The sequence below is a fragment of the Bos indicus genome, chromosome 14 (assembly GCF_029378745.1).
Source record: "Bos indicus isolate NIAB-ARS_2022 breed Sahiwal x Tharparkar chromosome 14, NIAB-ARS_B.indTharparkar_mat_pri_1.0, whole genome shotgun sequence".
NCBI lineage: Eukaryota > Metazoa > Chordata > Mammalia > Artiodactyla > Bovidae > Bos > Bos indicus.
This window is the reverse complement of record NC_091773.1, coordinates 20,769,147-20,788,349: the sequence shown is the minus strand read 5'-3', so window position 1 is coordinate 20,788,349 and position 19,203 is coordinate 20,769,147. Positions and strand designations below refer to the sequence as shown.

The following is a 19,203-nucleotide window of genomic DNA, read 5'->3' as shown; positions in this document are numbered from 1 at the left end:
TTGGAATGTCTACTCTAAAAAAGGAGAGCAGTAACAAGTGTGTGAGACAGGGCAGGGGACTCTTTGTTCACTGCTGGTGGGGATGTAAATGAGAGCAGCCACTATGGAAAATAAATGAGGATTCCTCACAAAACTAAAAACGGGACTACAATATGATCCAGCAATCCCACCATTGGGTGTACATACAAATGAAATGTAAACAGGATAACAGGATACTCCGTGTTTACTGAAGCATCACTCACAACAGCCAAAATGAGGAAACCTAAGTGTCCATAAATGAATGAATAGACAAAGAAAAGCTTTTATATGCACAATAAAATATTATCAAGCCACAAGAAATACAGAAATCTTGCCATCTGCAACAATATGGGTGGTCCATTAGGTCATACTGTGCAAATCACAGTCATTAGATTATTAGGTCATTAGGTCATTAGGTTATACTGTGATATAAGAAAGGGAAAGATACATGTTGTATGTTATCACTTATAAGTAAACGTAAAAATGTCAAACTCATAGAAACAGAATAGAATGGTAATTGCCAGGGGCTGGGGGCAGAGAGAACTGAGGAGATGTTAGCCAAGTGTAGAAACTTTGTTAGAAGATGAGTAAATTCTTGAGGTCTAATTAATACATACTGTTTATAGTTAACAGTACTGTAAAATATATCTTAAACTTGCAAGACATTAGATCTTAAAAGTTCCCACTATGAAAAAAGAAATGTTAATTAAGTGATGAGATGAATGGTAGCTTACCCTACTCTGGTGATCATGCATAAATCTATCAGATCATCAGCTTGTTCACCTTAAACTTACACAATGTTATACATCAATTAGAATTTTTCCTCTAGCAAAAGAAATTAACCAGAAGAGTAAATGTTATGAATGGCACTGCATACTCAGAGGATAGCTTTGGATGGATATTCTAGAGAGAAGCCTATTCAAGTTAAAAGAGCTTTCACTCTTCAGAGCTTTCTTAGAAAAGAAAGCAACCAAGAACGAAACACAAAAGAGAAATAATGCTCTCATTGGGATGCAAGCACGTTTTCCCTCACCTCAGAGCCTGTGATTAGAGCAAGGAGAACATACCCCTGTAGGAGCTTTTTCTCAACTAGGAGAGCTCTGCTTACTCAGATGCGAATGTGGACCCAGACCCCTGGACAGTCTCTACTCCCATCTGAGAACCATATTGAAAGTGAAAATATTAGTTGCTTAGTCATGTCCCAGTCTTTGTGACCCCATGGACTGTAGCCTGCCAGGCTCCTCTGTCCGTGAGATTCTCCAGATAAAAACACTGGAGTGGGTTGCCATGCCCTCCTGCAGGGGATCTTCCTGTCCCAGGGATCAAACCCAAGTCTCCCACATTGCAGATGGGTTCTTTACCCTCTGAGCCATCAGGGACACCCTGGATTCTATTATCTATGTTCAAATAGTTCAAGGCCTTCAAAGGGAAACCATGACTCAGGGAAGCTTAAGAAAGCATAATAGCAAGTCCTTTGGTAAAGGAAACATTTAACTGCTAAGTTATTTATTTTTACAATTCTGATTTGCATCATTCTGTTAACCCATTGGACTGTTGACTATTAGAGCACACTTGAAGTTTGTACTTTCTTTGCCTTCGATCTACTTCTTTCTCATCTTCTTTATATCTGTTCTCCATCCTGATGTAGAAATAATATCATAATATAATCATGAAAATATAATATAATAAAATAGAAAAACATGACTAAATGTGACCTTTTCATAAAACATTAAGAGAGACTTTAAGTCAAAAATTTTTACAATAAAGTATGAATCTACAGATTCATTTATTTCTCCTTTCTTCCTGTTCTCAATGCTCAAGTTTCTTTCAGTATACCATTTATTTAATATAAAACATTTTCTCATGTCTGCACAGCTCAATGTGCTCAAAATATTTAATGATCAACAGTATCTCTCCTAAAGTTCATGAGTCATGAACAGGAAAAGCTACACCCTTAAACTGAGAGGGCTTCCCTGTTGGCTCAGACAGTAAAGAATCCACCTGAAATGCAGGAGACCTGGGTTCGGTCAGGAAGATTCCCTGGAGAAGGGAATGGCTACCCACTCCAGTATTCTTGCCTGGGAAATCCCATGGACTATAGGCTATAGTTCATGGGGTCACAAGAGTTGGACACAACTTAATGACTAAACCACCAATCTGAGAGCAGTTAAGTGAATTAAATGAGGGGCCATCAGACTGAGGAGGCTCTAGTGCCTCAGCAGCCTATGTAAGCAAATACAAACCTCAGGCTGAAACGTCTCAAGGTTAAGAAATCAAAACCTAAGGACAGCCTTTCCCAAATACAGCAGCGGTATACCAGCCAGGCTCAGGATTTCCTAGCTCTACTTCCTCTGTGTCTCTTCGGCTCCTGTTGGTGGCTCCGAATCACTCCAGCTGCGGTGCTGCCTGAATGGAAGTAATTTTGGGGTGATATACATTCTTGAAATATTTACTATGTCCCAGGTTATCTTTCAACACTAGGGAGTAGAAAATCCTTCCTTAACGTTGTCCAATTAGACCCTAGTTTGATTAGTGAGCTCACACTACTCATCTGCTCCTTGTCCTCTCATCTCATAAACAGTTATAAGTACAGTGGTGTGGACACACACACACACACTGGCATGAACATAGACCCACACACACACTGGCGTGGACACACGCACACTGGCGTGGACACACAGACACACACAGCAAATCAGATTTCTTGCTAGAGGAGACCCATCCCAGATCTGAATAAGGACAGGACCTGTATTACACAGAAATAGTCTTAACTTTGATGTTTGTTTGAAGTCATTTAAATGACACTCTAGGTTGCTAAAGATCAAAGAGAAAACAGAAGTCTGAAGAAGATCATAAACAATGTTAACACACTATGAGGTAGTTAACATTTTACCAAATATCTGTCAGTACTCTTAAAAAATGATTAGACTATGTCCCTGAAATAGGTAGTATTTGACCTTGTTCTGAAATAAAGTTTTTTTCGGAATTTGGAACATTCAAGAGTACGATTAGAAAAATACCTGATCTAGATCCTATGTATTCTTAATGTGCTAGTAGTAAAGAGCCCACCTACCAATGCAGGAGACATAACAGACCTAGGTTCAATCTCTGGGTCGGGAAGATCCCCTAGAGGAGGGCATGGCAACCTACTCCATTATGATCATCACAAATGATGACTGTCCTGATTAGAAACCCCCCAAAAGTCTTGCCTTTACTTTCCAGGAGTGGGTCCTCTCGTTTGATCATGAGGGACAGCCACGTAAAGGCTATGTGATAGCTTTAGACTGTGCATTTTCTGAAGACCTTGAAAATAAGTTCACCCTCTGACTAGTCTGAAATCCATTGGTCTGAGCTCCAAAATTATAAGAGCTAAATGCATTTTCAAAGTTATGCAATGGAAGAAATTCCTCCACCAATAAATGTCTGCATTATTTCTCCCACTTTGCTGTTTGCTGCAGTGCTTCTTAAGCAGCTGCTGCATCTACAGCTCACAGTAACCCCAGAGGCACCTCTGCGTCTCTCAGAACTCTTCCCGTATCATCTACCTTCACTGTGATGAATGCTATCATCCTTATTTCTGTGCTTTTAAGTGGCTTAAATTAATAGATTCCATTTTAAAATGATCTAGTGGGCTCAAGAGAGAGGTCCAGAGTGAGTAACTCAGAAACAAATTGGATCGCAAACAACATTGAGAGTTTCGGACAAGACACCACTGCTGGTTGCCTTAAGATGAAACCTCGAGAAGCCCTGCAGGGGGCCAGCTGGCTACACTCAGATTCCTGACCTGCATCACTGGAGACAATAAATACGAGTTACCAGAAGGCATTAAGTTGGTGCTAACTCAATACACAGATATTAAGTGTATAGATAACGAAAGTGATAAAGTAATAGATAGCTAAAGCAAAGTCCGAAAATGAAATTCTAGACCAATTTTGCTGCCATGACAGTAGCTGAAACTTACGAAGAGGATTATGTAAATTAATAAAGGAACTCAAATCAAAGATGCACATATACATACATTTCTTTATGTCTTGGCACGCTGAATCCATTTTTTCCCTAAAATCTAAACTAAAATTTATCCACTTTGGTACACCAGCTCTCCTAGGTATTTCTTATCAAATTGATAACTGATGCACATTTTATGAATCAAGCATATTTTAGGTTAAATTATTGTTTTTCATCACAGAAAACAAACAAGATTTTCTTTTTAATCACTGAGGACAAATAAAAGTGTTAGTCTCTCATTTGTGTCCAACCCTTCACGACCTGTGGACTGTGGCCCACCAGGCTTTGCTCTCCATGGGATTCCCCTGGCAAGAATACTGGAGTGGGTTACCATTCCCTTCTCCAAGGGATCTTCCACACTCAGAGATCAAACATAGGTCTTCTGCATTGCAGGCAGATTCTTTACCAACTGAGTCACCAGGGGAGTCCAATAATTAATAGTAATTTGTGTCACTGGTCTCATCCCCAGAATAGGTTCGTCTCATAATTCTGTATTAAAGGCATGGGGTTTTCAAAATAATATTCATTTAATTAACCAATGACAGCAAAAGTGACCTGCCAAACTCTCAAACTTCACTCTTGTGAGTGCACTGAATAATGGGAGCAACCAGAGCCAAGAACTCAACTGGATGCTTCAAAATGAACAAAGATCCACAGAGTATTGTTCTCACATGTTCTACAGTGTTGGTTCTGATGAAACAAAAGGAGAAGAAATGAGATTTTTAGAGGAAAATTTCAGTCTTCTCACCATCACCAAGCAGCTGCATATAATGCAGGTAGTTTGACATCAGAGAGGCTTTTGTTTCTTGCAAAATCACCGCCTAATATTTAAAAAAAAAAAAAAGCCAGCCTAATGTTTTTAATCAAAAAGTCCCATAAAATTGCAAGTTTAAAGAAAGAATGAGTATTTATGACTATTGCAAGACAGATGAAAACAGGAAAGTTCTGAAATGGTAAAATTTGGGGAAAAGAACAGTAATGAAAAAAATAACAAACTGCTTATCTAGAAAGCACTCAAACCCAGCATGGCTTATTGGCACAGGAAGGCAGACTGTTTGTAATGTAATTGCACCATTCTACCTAAGCCCAATTCACTCTCATTATCTTGTCACTCCACCTTTTCTTCTGCAGACTCTTTGGCTGCCTGGCCTCATAGGCTGCAGGAGGGAACAGGTGGTGGGCTCCTCACTTGGCCTGCGATGCCGCCTTACTAATAGCTCCTGCCCGAATAGACCAGCCTGCTCATCTGACATGGACAGACTCTGCTGTCTTTGTGGATAAGACAGGACGTGCTAATGTGGCTTACAATCTTCTGTAAGAGTGTGAAGATGGCTGTACTGAAACAAGACCCCTTTAAAAGATAAGTGTTACAGAAAAAAAACAAGAAGAATACTTGCAGTTACTATACTTTTCTTAGGTTTTCAAACAGAACAAAACATCCATTTGAATCAGGACATGTTCCTCAGTTACAGCCAAGTCTTATGTCTTTCCTCAAAGAGAGATAATTTAAATCAACTGGTGCCAGGCATTTCCAACAGACTGGAAGCAAGCATCCCCTAACGGATGCTACCAAAGTGATCCACGACTGAAGTGTGCATGTGCTTAATTTGACTTGCACACAACTACCACCCTTACTTTAGAAGAGAGGGTCGGTTGCTTTAGCAGCCATTTAAATTTGTGACAGAGAAAGATATCCTTTGGAGATAACTGTAAATATTAAATTGGCCAAAACATTCATTCACCTTTTTCTGTAACATCTTATGGAAAAATCCAAACAAGTGTTTTGGCTGACCCAATTTCTTTACTTTTAAAAAATTTGACACATTGAATAAAAATAAATCTGAATTGTAGTTTTAAGAGCAGAAAACATGAAACATGAGTCTTACTGCTTTTTGTTCTGAATGACCTCCTCAGTCAAAGAAGGTGATGACTATAAAGCACAGAACAGCTGAATTGTGAAGTACACACAACATCGTATACAATGAAATACAGAATGGTTCTAAGAAGAATCAGAAGCAGAAAGCATGGCTTTCCCCTGTAAAGACTCAGTTACAAACCACCAGACTTCACGGGCTCCACAGAGGCTGTGATGTGTACCTTATCCATCTTTGAGTCCTCACAGTACACAGTGGATATTCAACACATACTTGCTGAATTGATGAATGAATGTATGAAAGGTGAAAAATAACTGTGCAGGATAATTTAATTTTAAAAATACAAAATGCTCAAAACATAATCAAATGTTGCCCACTGTTCACAAAATAACCTTCACTCAAGTGTACTCAAGATGAGAATTAGCCTGGATTAGAATTTAACTCAGGAAAGAATTTAGAATTAAGATTCAACTAACCTCAGTTCAATTCTTAGATCTGCTACTGATGGTAGTTTGAAATCTTTTCTCTTTATCTTTATACTTTTTGTAAAGATATTATATTTTGTGCACGGAATATTCAAGATTCATACTAAAATTGTGTCTCTTCTGAAAGGTATGGAATGCTTGATTCTATTGTGTAAATGGCACACACAGACATAATGCAGGAATTCAGGCAGGGTTTTACAGAGAAACTGGTACCTGGAGTGTGACTGTTGTCAGTTCCCCTTACCCACAGAACACACTCAGAAATAAAACAGACAGATATCAGTGACAAGTCACAGCAGAGTCAACTTACAACTTGCTTCCCAATGTAAGTCATCCATCTTGGCCTCTGGTAGTTTTCTAAGGGTGCTCCCTGTCTCAGCAGCCCTGGAAACTCTGAGCAATGCAAATTCTCAGCTTCCAACCGACTCACTGAACTGGAAGCTCTGTGCTGGGGCCCAGAAGCCTGAGTTGGGACCAGCAGTCCAGGTGGTTCTGATGGGTGCCCTAATTTGAGAAACACTAACCTATGATATCTGTGGTGCTGGAGAAGCCTTTTGAGAGCCCCTAGGACAGCAAGGAAATCAAACCAGCCAATCCTAAAGGAAATGAAACTTGAATATTCATTGGAAGGACTGATGCTGAAGCTGAAGCTCCAATACCTTGGCCACCTGAAGCAAAGAGCTGACTTATTGGAAAAGACCCTGATGCTGGGAAAGATTGAGGGCTGGAGAAGAAGGAGGGTGAGAGAGGATGAGATGGTTGGATGGCATCACTGACTCAAAAGGACATGAATCTGAACAAACTCTGGGAGATAGTGAAGGACAGGCAAGCCTGGCACACTGCAGTTCATGGGGTCACAGAGAGTCGGACATGACTCAGTGATTGAACAACAACAGCCTATGATATCTAAGCATATTCTAGAAAGCACATTAAAGACATGGGCTAACAATGAGCAAATGTTTCCATTCTATTAATTTCACCCTTAAGCCATCTTATCTGAGGCGCGTTCAGTGCGCTCCCCCGAAGTTTCTAGCATCCGGGTATAGAAAGACTGTCAACAGCCCTCTTCACAGTAAAGGACAGGTGTTGCTTCTGGGCCCCTGTATTACTCCTGCTGGGCCCTCTCTGGGTTCCAGAATAAACACGTACCTAATGAGGGTTAAGAGCTGCTAAATTTGAGTCGGGCTCAGAAGAGCAGGCTCAGCATGAGCTCCAGGAGACCCTTCCTGCTGTGTGGTCAATGTCACGTGATGTGACAGGTCAGCCAGTGCCTGGAGCTCCAGCACAGAGGGAGATGCTGTTCAGAGCTTCATTCTCACCAATGAAACTTCACATCATTTTCTTGCCTTTAACCATTTTTATATGCTTACTAGCAACCACATTTAAAAAGACATAAGAAAGCTGTCAACTATTGTCCATTATACCAGTGCTATTTTCCTCTTTAAATCCTCAAAATGGTGACTTGTTGAAGCAGTGACTCTTATAAATACCAGTTCACCTCAATTGAATTAAACAAATAGAATGTACACTATGTCAACAGCACCTGATGAACCCGCGGAGTGCCCTCTGTTTATTTGTGGGGCTGCAGCAGGAAACTGCTTGCCAGAGGGTGGTTCCTGGGGCTTTAGTTCGGGCAAAGGCGAGGATGCTGGAATTATATCAGGACAATTAAAAGGTCCAGGGGTCACATTAATGTTAACGTCCATTATGAAAACCAAACAGAAGGGTCGAGTTCAAAGAGCCAGACGCAGTATCTGACGGATGCCGGGAGCAGAGAGGTGAGTGTGGAGACTGGGGAAAGGGGAGGGGCACATGTCTGAGACAGGTTAAGAGGCCACCTGTTCTAGGGCAGCTACTTCCGGCGGCGTCAGCCTGTAGGCTCAGTGCACACATCCAGGAACTAGGACTGGACAAAGACTACTAGAAATAAAGCAAATACTTCACACTTGGGTAGGGACAATAGACAAATCTAACTATGGAAAAAATGTACTTAATTAGGATTATGGCACCTGAGAAATCTGTGGATGGTGATCGGGTTTATGTTTGGGTCTTACATGGTAAGAAGGCTTTTCATAGAGGAAAGAGGATTCCCTGAATAATTAGTACCACACAGAGTTCACAGCATCGAGGAAAGATGTGATTTAATGATGAAGCAGAAATAGATACAGACAGCAGCAACAAAGCTATTATCAGAAAACAGGTGAAGAGACAGTAAGAGAGGATGGTTATAGACTTTATGGACAGTTAGAAGCAAGAAATGTCCAATGGTATGGTTGAACATCACAAAAAAGTCATGGTTGAACATCACAAAAAAGTCATGGTTAAACATCACAAAAAAGTCAAAGAAGATATGGAATAAACACTGACAAAGCATATGCTATGATTTGAAGAAGCTTCATATTGGATCTGTTCATTTGTGTGTTAATTTGTGTTGTTTTTAATTGCATTTTCTAATTTGTTAACCAAAAAACTTACATATTAGGCAAGCACCTCAAATGTCCTTAAGGTTCTCAGTGTGTGAGAAAGTATGTGTGAGTGAGTGTGTGTGAGTGTGGGACTTTGTGTGTGAGAATGTGCATGTAAATGTGTATGTGTGTGCGTGCATGTGTGTGGAAAGAGAGAAAAAGAGGGGAAGAGGGGGAAGGGGCAGGCATCTCCCATGGCCACTTAAACTTTCCCTCATAGGACTTGCATAAATTATAACTACTTCAATTTTCTGTTTTCAGCTTTGTGATATTAGTGTCCCCTACCAAATGTTGTTCATAACGCATATATGGCTGGGAAAGTGTTAATAAACTTTTATTTTGGAAGAAAATGTCTCTACTTACTCTGAGAGCATATTTTAAAGTGTCTTGTAAACGTTTTGGTTCGTAATTCTACAAAGATATTATAAAAGTTAAATATTAAAAATAAGCATGAAGTGTTAAAGCTGACACCACCAGCTGCTGGCAGGAACCGGAAAAGATTGACGGCTTCTTATAGAATTGTCCACATTCTCACCATGGATGCAGCTGTTGCACTACTAGGTTTTCAACCAAATGGTTCAAAAACGTATTAAGCCTGCACCTGAATGTTTATAAAAGCTTTCTTCCTAATTTCCTTCCTAGGTGAGTGAACAAACAGACGGATGAATAAACGTACATCCATAGAGTGGCATGTGATTCAGCTTTAAAAAATCATCTATCAAGCCACAAAAGGACATGATGAATCTTAAATGGGTATTGTTCAGTGAAAGAAGTCAGCTAAAAAGGCTTAAACACTGGACATTTGGGAAAAGGTAAAACTGTAGAGATGACTAAAAACCAGTGGTTTACAGAAGCGTAGCAAGAGGAGGGGAGGGCAGAGCAGGTGAAGCCCCTGGAGTGTTTCCCATGGGCATTCGTCTGTGTGATGCTGTATGGTGACTTCCTGACATGGTGCTTTTGGGAGACCCTGTGGAACTCACCACACAGAGCGGGTCCTGTACGGATTAAGCCAGTGGGGCTGCTCTCCATTCATGGTCCTGTGAATATGGGGTTTTCCCTCCCAGGAAGCCAGAACTGCCCCTGTCTCATGGTTAATGTCTGCCCAGGGAGCCTGGACCCCTTGCACTGGGCTTAGTACCAGCATCTCTGCCTCCGCTCAGGAAGCCTGGTGGTTGGACCACCTGGACGTTGATGACTCTTGCTCTGCGGGAACAGCAGGGGCTGAGCTACAGAAGGGAGCAGAAGGGAGCACTGAGGCACATCTGGAGACCGGGCACTGACCGCAGCAGAAGCTTACACCGGGGGATCAGGCTGGGCACCACCAGGACTATTCCAACCACAGGCAGGACAGGCAGCTGCGGTGCAGGAAGTGGGAGCTGAGTGGACATGGGAGGCAGGAGAGCCAGGTCCACACACACAGGACAGCACAGGGCCTCCACCAGCCTGGCCACCATGCTTCCTGCTCTTCCCCCACTTCGTCGTGCAGTGTGACACTGCTCAGCATTTAGAGTGATCACATAGGTGAGATTTTACATTAGAACTTGTGGTTATTTCTTTTATCAGTAAAGGTACCTCACAGCGATCTCAAGACTTTGTTGTGAATCTCCTTCACAACCAGATACTGATGCCAACACACAACTGTTTTAAGCCCTGAAAGGACACCATTAGTCTTCAGCGGCCAGAATTACCCAACAATCTCTTGACCATATTTTCCAAACAGGGAGAGGTGGGATTGTCAAGACCAAAGCAGGCGAGGCTACAATCTGTCCCTGAAGGACAGGATAATGTCTTTGAAATGCATGGAATGCAACTCCAGAAACAGTGCCACTAATTTATTAAAGTTTCTGAAATACTTATTGGGACCCTGTACATCTAAGCATGATGGTAGATCCTGGGCTGACAAAGAGAAACTAGTGTTTCTTCCTTCAAACTCTCATGGAAATAAACAAAAAAGAAAAAGTGAAAACTGTAACATAAGTCACATACTCATTTCTACAGCAGGGATCAATCAGCAACCCCAGACGCCAGCTCCAGGAGTCATACCTTCTGCGGGTGGCAAAGTCTTCAGACCCTCTTGTAAGCAAGGCAGTTGGAGAGCAGGTCAGAGTCAGGAAACATTAAGAAAATTGCCTGAATACAAAGTCAGTCTTGGAAGCAGGACTAAGCTTCTTGGCCTTTGATAACTGTGTCATTTTTTTTTCATGACAGACAACATAGTCAGCAAAGCTAGAAGTAGGGATGCTTCACTAGGGAAGCCAGTGGCTCTAACATCACAAATACACCTGAAAGGGCAGGAATATGAATCACAAGTCTGGAGGGAAATGGGCCAAGAAGTTGATACAGAGGCAGACCAGGAGTCCAAGCCCATGTCTCAGACATTTTCAAAGCCACAGAAAAGCAGCAATCACACTCACCAGTTCAGATGTTTAGTGTTTATATTACAGCAACCTTGCCTTGTCAATTAGAACGAAAATGCCCGGGAAGGTTGGACCTTGTTAGTTCAGGGTGCAGGGCAGTTGGCACCAGGCGGGGCAGGGCCCGTCTGGAAAGGCAGCCCGCACAGTGGCTGGCCACCCAGCGTCCTTTTGCTCATAGGGCCATTTCCCATTCAAATGGGAAGCCAGCCCCGCTTTAAATGTGGACAAGCAAGTTGGAGGCACAGGTGACATTCTACAGGTCAAGGCTGCGTGAGCAGTGCCTGCTAAGACCTGCAGGTTTAAGTACCCCATGTGAGAGCAGGAATGCCGGCAGACTGTGTTACAGACCCCGTGTAGCACTTCCCCTCCTGCTCCATCCTCTCCCCAAACAGTACCAATTCAGACACACTGCTTGAACTTCAAAGATACATTCCTAAGAAGGGAGATACATGCTTGAGATGCATCCAGGGATATTTTAATAACAAAATTGTGATTCCAGAAGGTGTGCTAGGGCAAGGAACAGTCACCCTCAGCTAGTATTTATCACTCCCCTTATAGCTGCCTTTGTCCCCCTCTTCATTTAGAGTATATGACCTTTCTAGGACCGCAGTCAGAGTTTGCAGGGCACAGTACTTTGAAATCCTGCAAACTGGGCTTTGCACAACATGAAGTGAACACACACAACAGCTGATGTTGGGAAATTCTAAGTAGGTGATAAATAAGATTCTCCAACAGAGCAATAACTTTACTCACAATGACGTATCAGAAAGCAAGGGTCTTACCTGAATTTAGCTAGGGCAATGTTTTCCTTTCTCGGAGGTCACTTCTCTGGCAATCTCAACATTCTGGAGAGTGGTCTAAATGCAGAAAGCAAAAATGAAGTCCTATGAGTGTTCAGAAGAGAGAAGGAGAAAAAACTATACACAGAAACTGACTTTATCCACCACAAGAAACACATGCATCCCATTCACACTTACATCACATACAACTTTATCGCAGTTTCTTATCAGTTTCTAGGAGTAAACCAAGCCTTGTGAATTGTCAAGAGGAGAAATAAGAATACAATAAAGGAGGCAAATACACGCAATGGGAAATGACAGTCTCTTCAATAAATGGTGTAGGAAACACCGGATAGCTGTTAATACTTGTGAAATAATCAAACTGGATTACTTTTCCACACCATATACATAAATGAATTCAAAGTGGATTAAAGACTTAAACCTAAGACCTGAAACCCAAAAAATTCTAGAAGAAAACATGAGCAGTATTCTCTCTGACATCAGTCTTGGCAATATTTTTGGGGGGATACATGTCCTCAGGCAATGGAAACAAAAAGTAAAGAAAAAAAATAAAAATAAAGAAAAGGGACCACCTTATCAGACTAAAAAGTTTTTGCACAATGAAATAAGCCATCAACAAAAGGACAAGGCTGCCTACTGAATAGGGGAGATGCTTACAAATGATATATTCAGTAATGAGTTTATATGAACTGTAGCCTGCCAGGCTCCTCTGTCCATGGGGTCGCAAGAGTCAGACATGATTTAGCAACTAAACCACCAACACATTCAAAATATACAAAGAACTCTTACAACTTAATATGGGTAAAAAGCAACCAGTTTAAACAATTGGCAAAGAATCTGACTAGATATTTTTTCAAAGACATAGATAGTCAACAGGCATATGAAAAGATGCTCAATATCACTAATCACCAGGGAATGCAGATCAAAATCTCAGCGAGACACAACTTCATACTTGTCAGAATGACTTTTATCAAAAAGAAAACAAATAACAAGTGCTGGTGAGGATGTGGAGAAAAAGCTATTGGTTGGAATGTAAATTGGTGCAACTTCTTTAGAAAACAGTATGAAGTGTCCTCAAAAAATTAAAAATAGAAGAACCAAAAGATCCAGCAAATTGACTTCTGTTTTTTTTTTTTTTTTTTTGAAAGAAAATAAAAACACTAGTTAGAAAATATATATTCACTCCAGGGTTCATTAAAGCATTATTTATAATAGCCAAGATATGGAAGCAAGTCAAGTGCCCATCAGTAGATAAATGGATACAGAAGTTGTGGTATAGATATACAATGGAATACAGCTCAGCCATAAAAAAGAATTGAATCTTGCCATTTGCAACAACAGCATGGATGGACCTAGAGACCTAGGACTATTCGGCTTGCTGAAGTAGGTCAGACAGAGGAAGATACATGTTGTATACCATTTTTATATGTGGAATCTTAAAAAAACCCCAAACAAGTAAATAAACATAAAACAGAAAGTGTCATGGGTACAAAGAACACACAGGTGGTTGCCACAGGAGAGAGTAGAGGGTGAGTGAACTCGGTGAGGCAGGTGAAAGGGCACAAACTTTAAAACAAATGAGTCATGGGGATGAAATGCACTGTGTGAGGAACGCAGTCAGTACACTGTCATAGCTTTGTATGCTGACAGACGGTAACTAGACTTCTAGAGGTGATCGATTTGTAATATATAAAAATATTGAATCACTATGTCATATTCCTGAAACTAATATAATGTTGTTAAGTCAATTAAACATCAATGAAAATAATCCCAAAAAACAGACCAGAGAAAGAAGCAATAAGGTAATAAGTATATCCTGAATAGTTAATGTCATAAGATTAATTTCTGTAGAGCACATTTTAGGGAAATTGGCTTTAAAAGAATTACAAGAGTATATTGGTAACCTGACCAAAATTTTGTCTGCCAGCAGCTGGCATTTCAATGTAACTGCCAATATTGCAGCCTTTAGAGTTAGATTCCAAGTTTAAATTATTGATAATATTTAAAAGCATTCCTTGTAAGGAACAGCTTATTGATTTAATGCCAAGAGGTGATTACTATTTTAATGAGACACAGCTATTAACTCAGTTTTGTACTGTGGAAGGGGGCTGGCCTCTATAAATCAATACCTAAGCAACAATTGGATTGCTAATTCGCAAGACCAAAATCATGTTTCTGCTTGTGCCTCTTAATTTTTAATGATCCCATTTACGTTACCTGTCCTCTCATGAACTCAATTGTAGTTTTGAAAATACTGCAATACTTTAATAAACTGATGGCCAGGTGAGATGTCACACTTAATAGAGCAGTGATTTTCCAGGGAAACTCCAGGGAAGACACATCTGACTCACTAGACACATTCTGATTCTGAATTAGGTTCAGATTCCTACAGAGACCTGTAAGCACAGCTATCTAGTAAACGCCTCAGACAGAAATGACCCTTGTCAAGTCAGGAAACTGGAGTTTTAATGTATAAGCTCACAGGCTGTGGTGGGGTAATTCTGGGATGACCACCAGTTCATGCCCATGGCTGGATATTACCTTAATGACATAATAAATTGTGTGACAGTTCACTCTGACGCTGACAATGATAGTTCTCATCACAATAAAAAACAAAGCCACCAGGTTTTCTGTTACACATGAAAATCTTCAGACGTCAACTGAATTTAGAAATATGGATCCAGCTGAATGAAACTCCTGAGCTATCTGAGTTTACTCATCGCTAAGAATCACTGTGAGTCTTCCTGCAAACTGTCTCATCTCCTTACACTCCAGTGACTCACTCCTGGCTCTGTGCTTCTCCGTCTTGGCAGGGATCTGGGGAATGTGCGCAGTGGGCACATGAAAGATAATTAGCTGTTTCTGCAAATAGTACCATTGTAAAGTAAATCACCCCTCAATCCTATCAACGGAGAAGGTTCTCTCTTTTCTCCCTTGCTGAATCCTCCAAGAGCTGACTATATCATGACACAGCTAATGAATGTAGGTTTTCACTAATGGACTCTCAAGAACACTGTCTTGAGTCATTTTAGCATCTATTTGGGAATGTTAACCGAGTCAAATGTTGGCACACATGGCACAGGCATTCTGTTTTCCAGTAAGCAACACCTCGTGGCAGCCCTTCTGGGAGGGCCACTCAATGATATTTATCAAAGCCTAAATCACTGATATCCTTTAGCCTAAGTAGGATTTAAAGAGATAAGTCACATCAATAGATTTCATGCACAGGAATGCCCACAACAGTGTTATATTAAAAAAAAAAAAAACAGATTACATGTCCAAATATGAATCATTGGTTTAAAATGGCACTATGGACATTCAGGATAACACTGTGTTGCCATTTAAAACTTTTAAGCTTTTTTGATGACATCATTTCCCTATGCTCTATGTCTGCTGTGGACTGAATTATGTCCTCGCAAACCTCCCATGTTGAGTCTCTAACCCCAGCATGATTGTATTTGGAGACTAGCTACGCCCAAACCCTGGTCACTGGACGCTGGGAGACGATAGGTGCACTTAGTGGTGAGCCACGGAGTTTGTGATCACAGACTGGGCTGACAGAGGACTAACAGGACCACTGAACACCCCCTCTCTCTGGGCACACGGCTTCCTCTGACTTTCAGATCTCTCCTGTCAGCTTTCTCTTTCCTCACCAGTGATACTCGTTGGTTCTCCTGCTGGCTCTGACTCGCTGAGCCTCCAATGCACACATTTCAGAAGGCACTGAGCTCCAGAGTGCTTTTCTCTGTAAAGTCGCTTTCAAGGCGATGCTGTCTACCCTCAGAGAGTCAAAGTCCACCCAGTGCTGACGATGCCTCAGAGCAGGGCACAGACTCCTGCCCAGCCTCTTCTGAGGCCTCTTCACACAGCCCCTAGTGGCTCATGCCCCATCACTTCATCCAGGCCCCTGCAGCTATGACTTCCCACTGAGCCCTTCCTTGCAACCCCTTCAGTGTGAAGCAGCATGGAGCCACTCTATCCGCAACCCGGCTCTCTTCGTTCTCAACACCACTCACTGCCACCCAGGGTACTATCCGTTTACACATTTGCTACTCAGTGACTGCCCGCCCTCATGAGAAGATGAGCCCTTACTACAGGCTTTGCTTGCTTATCGCTATGTCTCCACACCTGTACTAACACACAGGACACAGAAACCACAGCATCAGCATCTGCTGACTGCATGAGGCAGAACCACTGCAGGCAGGGGAGCGGGGTGACACTGTGACACCAGTGCTGCAAGGTGGGGGATGCAGAGCCTGTCATGGACGCTAGACTGGAGATGAGTGGGCCAAGGGGAAACAGGGCCCTAACCTGTGCTTCCCTCTTGGCTCTTATGTCCATGCAGTCACCCTTGAACTCATCTCCTCATGCCAGCCTCACTCTGATGGCCTTCGGCTTCCACACAGCCCAGGAGAACTTTAAATACAGGACTCACAGGCTGCAGCCCGCAGGGTCCTCATGGTGACTGCTCTGCTGAAGATGAAGTTGTTCTGAAGTGGTCATCTTTCCCAAATGTGCTGTACAGAGGCTGCTCGGCATAGATCCCTCTCCTTAACCCCAAGTGCCCTGTGCCCTCTTCTTCCTGGTGAAAACCTGCTTTCATTCAACAGACCCTGCAAGCTTGTCAGCTCTAAGGATGCTCCTGACCACTTCCTCATTCACAGACACTGGCTACAGCTTCGTCGGTCTCCCCAAAGCTGTCCCCTGTGTGCACTTCTGTCAGTCACTATAGGGCTATGGGGCTTCCAAAATGTCTCAGCTCATAAAGCTTGCCTGCCAATGCAGGAGACTCAAGAGACATGGGTTCAATCCCTGGATTGGAAAGATCCCCTAGAGGAGGAAATGGCAACCCACTCCAGTATTCTTGCCCGGAGAATCCCATGGGCAGAGAAGCCTGGTGGGCTACAGTCAGTGGGGTCACAAAGAGTTAGACTGGACTGAGCATGCACATGCACACATAGAGTTACTGGTTTACAGGTCTGTTTAACATAAACGAGTTGAGCACAGGGATAAATCCCATTCATCTCTGGGCTCCTCTCAGCTAGACCTAGAATAATATTCAACAAATATAAAATCAATGCTCCAGTAAGCAATGGAAATGTGGAAGTTTAATGAGGGGCAGCAAGAAAAGGAAGTGAGGAAGAAGGTAAGGAAATGGACAGGAGGAATGGAGACAAGGAGGAACTATGTAAAGTTTATGAAGTCATCTTCACAGAAAATGTAGGTGACAAAGGAGATAAAATAACTCAAGTCCTAACCTTGGAAGAGCAGGTGAAAAAGAAGGATTTGATAAAAATAAATAAATAAATAAACAGAAAAACTTAAGAAAAATCTATCAAAGTGGTGGTATCTGTGGTTCAAGAGATTACATTATATCAAATGATTTAAAGAGAGAAACTATTCCTATATTTGAAATATTTGGAATATAAGTTACTGTATTTCACAATGAAAGATGATTACTGATTTTGAGATGGCTCTGATTTTAATTTCAACATTACATAGGAACCTGGAATGTTAGGTCTATGAATCAAGGTAAATTGGAAGTGATCACACAGGAGATGGCAAGAATGAACATCAACATTTTAGGAATCAGTGAACTAAAATGGACTGGAATCAATGAATTTAATTGAGATGACCATTATATCTACTACTGTGGGCAAGAATCCCTTAGAAGAAATGGAGTAGCCCTCAGTCAACAAAAGACTCTAAAATGCAGTACTTGGGTTCAATCTCAAAAGCGACAGAATAATCTCTGTTCATTTCCAAGGCAAACAATTCAATATCACAGTAATCCAAGTCTATGCCCCTACCACTAATGCCTTAGAAGCTGAGGTTGGATGATTCTATGAAGACTTACAAGACCCAGAATTAACACCTAAAATAGACGTCCTTTTCATTATAGGGGACTGGAATGCAAAGGTAGGAAGTCAAGAGATACCTGGAGAAACAGGCAAATTTGGCCTTGGAGAAAAAAATGAAGCAGGGCAAAGGCTAGCATAGTTTTTCCAAGAGAACTCACTGGTCATAGCAAACACCCTCTTCCAACAACACAAGAGACGATTCTATACTTGGACATCACCAGATGGTCAACACCGAAATCAGATTGATTATATTCTTTGCAGCCAAAGATGGAGACGCTCCATACAGTCAGCAAAAACAAGACCAGGAACATACTGTGGCTCAGATCATGAACTCCGTATTGCCAAATTCAGACTTAAATTGAAGAAAGTAGGAAAAACCATTAGACCATTCAGATATGCCCTAAATCAAATCCCTTAAAATTATACAGTGGAAGTGACAAATAGATTCAAGCGATTAGATCTGATAGAGTGCCTGAAGAACTATGGACAGAGGTTCGTAACACTGTACAGGATGCAGGCATCAAGACCATCCCCAAGAAAAAGAAAGGCAAAAAGGCAAAATGGTTGTCTGAGGAGGCCTTACAAATAGCTGTGAACAGAAGAGAAGCTAAAGGCAATGGAGAAAAGGAAAGATATACCCACCTGAATGCAGAGTTCTGAAGAACAGCAAGGATAGATAAGAAAGACTTCTTCAGTGATCAATGCAAAGAAATAGAGGAAAACAATAGAATGGGAAAAACTAGAGAGCACTTCAAGTAAATTAGAGATGCCAAGGGAATATCTCATGCAAAGATTGGCACAATAAAGGATAGAAATTGTATGAACCTAACAAAAGCAGAAGATATTAAGAAGAGGGGGCAAGAATACACAGGAGAACTATACAAAAATTATCTTAATGACCCAGACAACCATGATTGTGTGATCACTCACCTAGAGCCAGACATCCTGGAATGCAAAGTCAAGGGGGCCTTAGGAAGCATCACTATGAACAGAGCTAGTGAAGGTGATGGAATTCCAGCTGACCTCTTTCAAATCCTAAAAGATGATGCTGTGAAAGTGCTGCACTCAATACACCAGCTAGAAGTTCTTGATTCACATACTCTTAAAGCCTCATTTGGAGAATTTTTAGAAAAGGCAGAGGAACAAGAGACCAAATTGCCAGCATTCGTTAGATCACAGAAAAAGAATTCCAGCAAAACATCCAGTTCTGTTTTATTGACTATGTCAAAGCCTTTGACTATATAGATCACAACCAACTGTGGGAAATTCTTAAAGAGA

The 19,203-nt window shown here is 41.5% G+C and overlaps 1 protein-coding gene across 1 annotated transcript in view; it reads right to left on the bottom strand.

Moving 5' to 3' along the window:
• The window catches only part of SNTG1 (syntrophin gamma 1), a 420,423-nt gene that overhangs the window by 259,707 nt on the left and 141,513 nt on the right, over positions 1–19,203 (bottom strand). Inside the window, exon 3 of the mRNA XM_019973430.2 lies at positions 12,047–12,121. The gene's annotated coding sequence lies outside the window, so the exon portion shown is untranslated. The remainder of the gene's footprint in view (positions 1–12,046; positions 12,122–19,203) is intronic.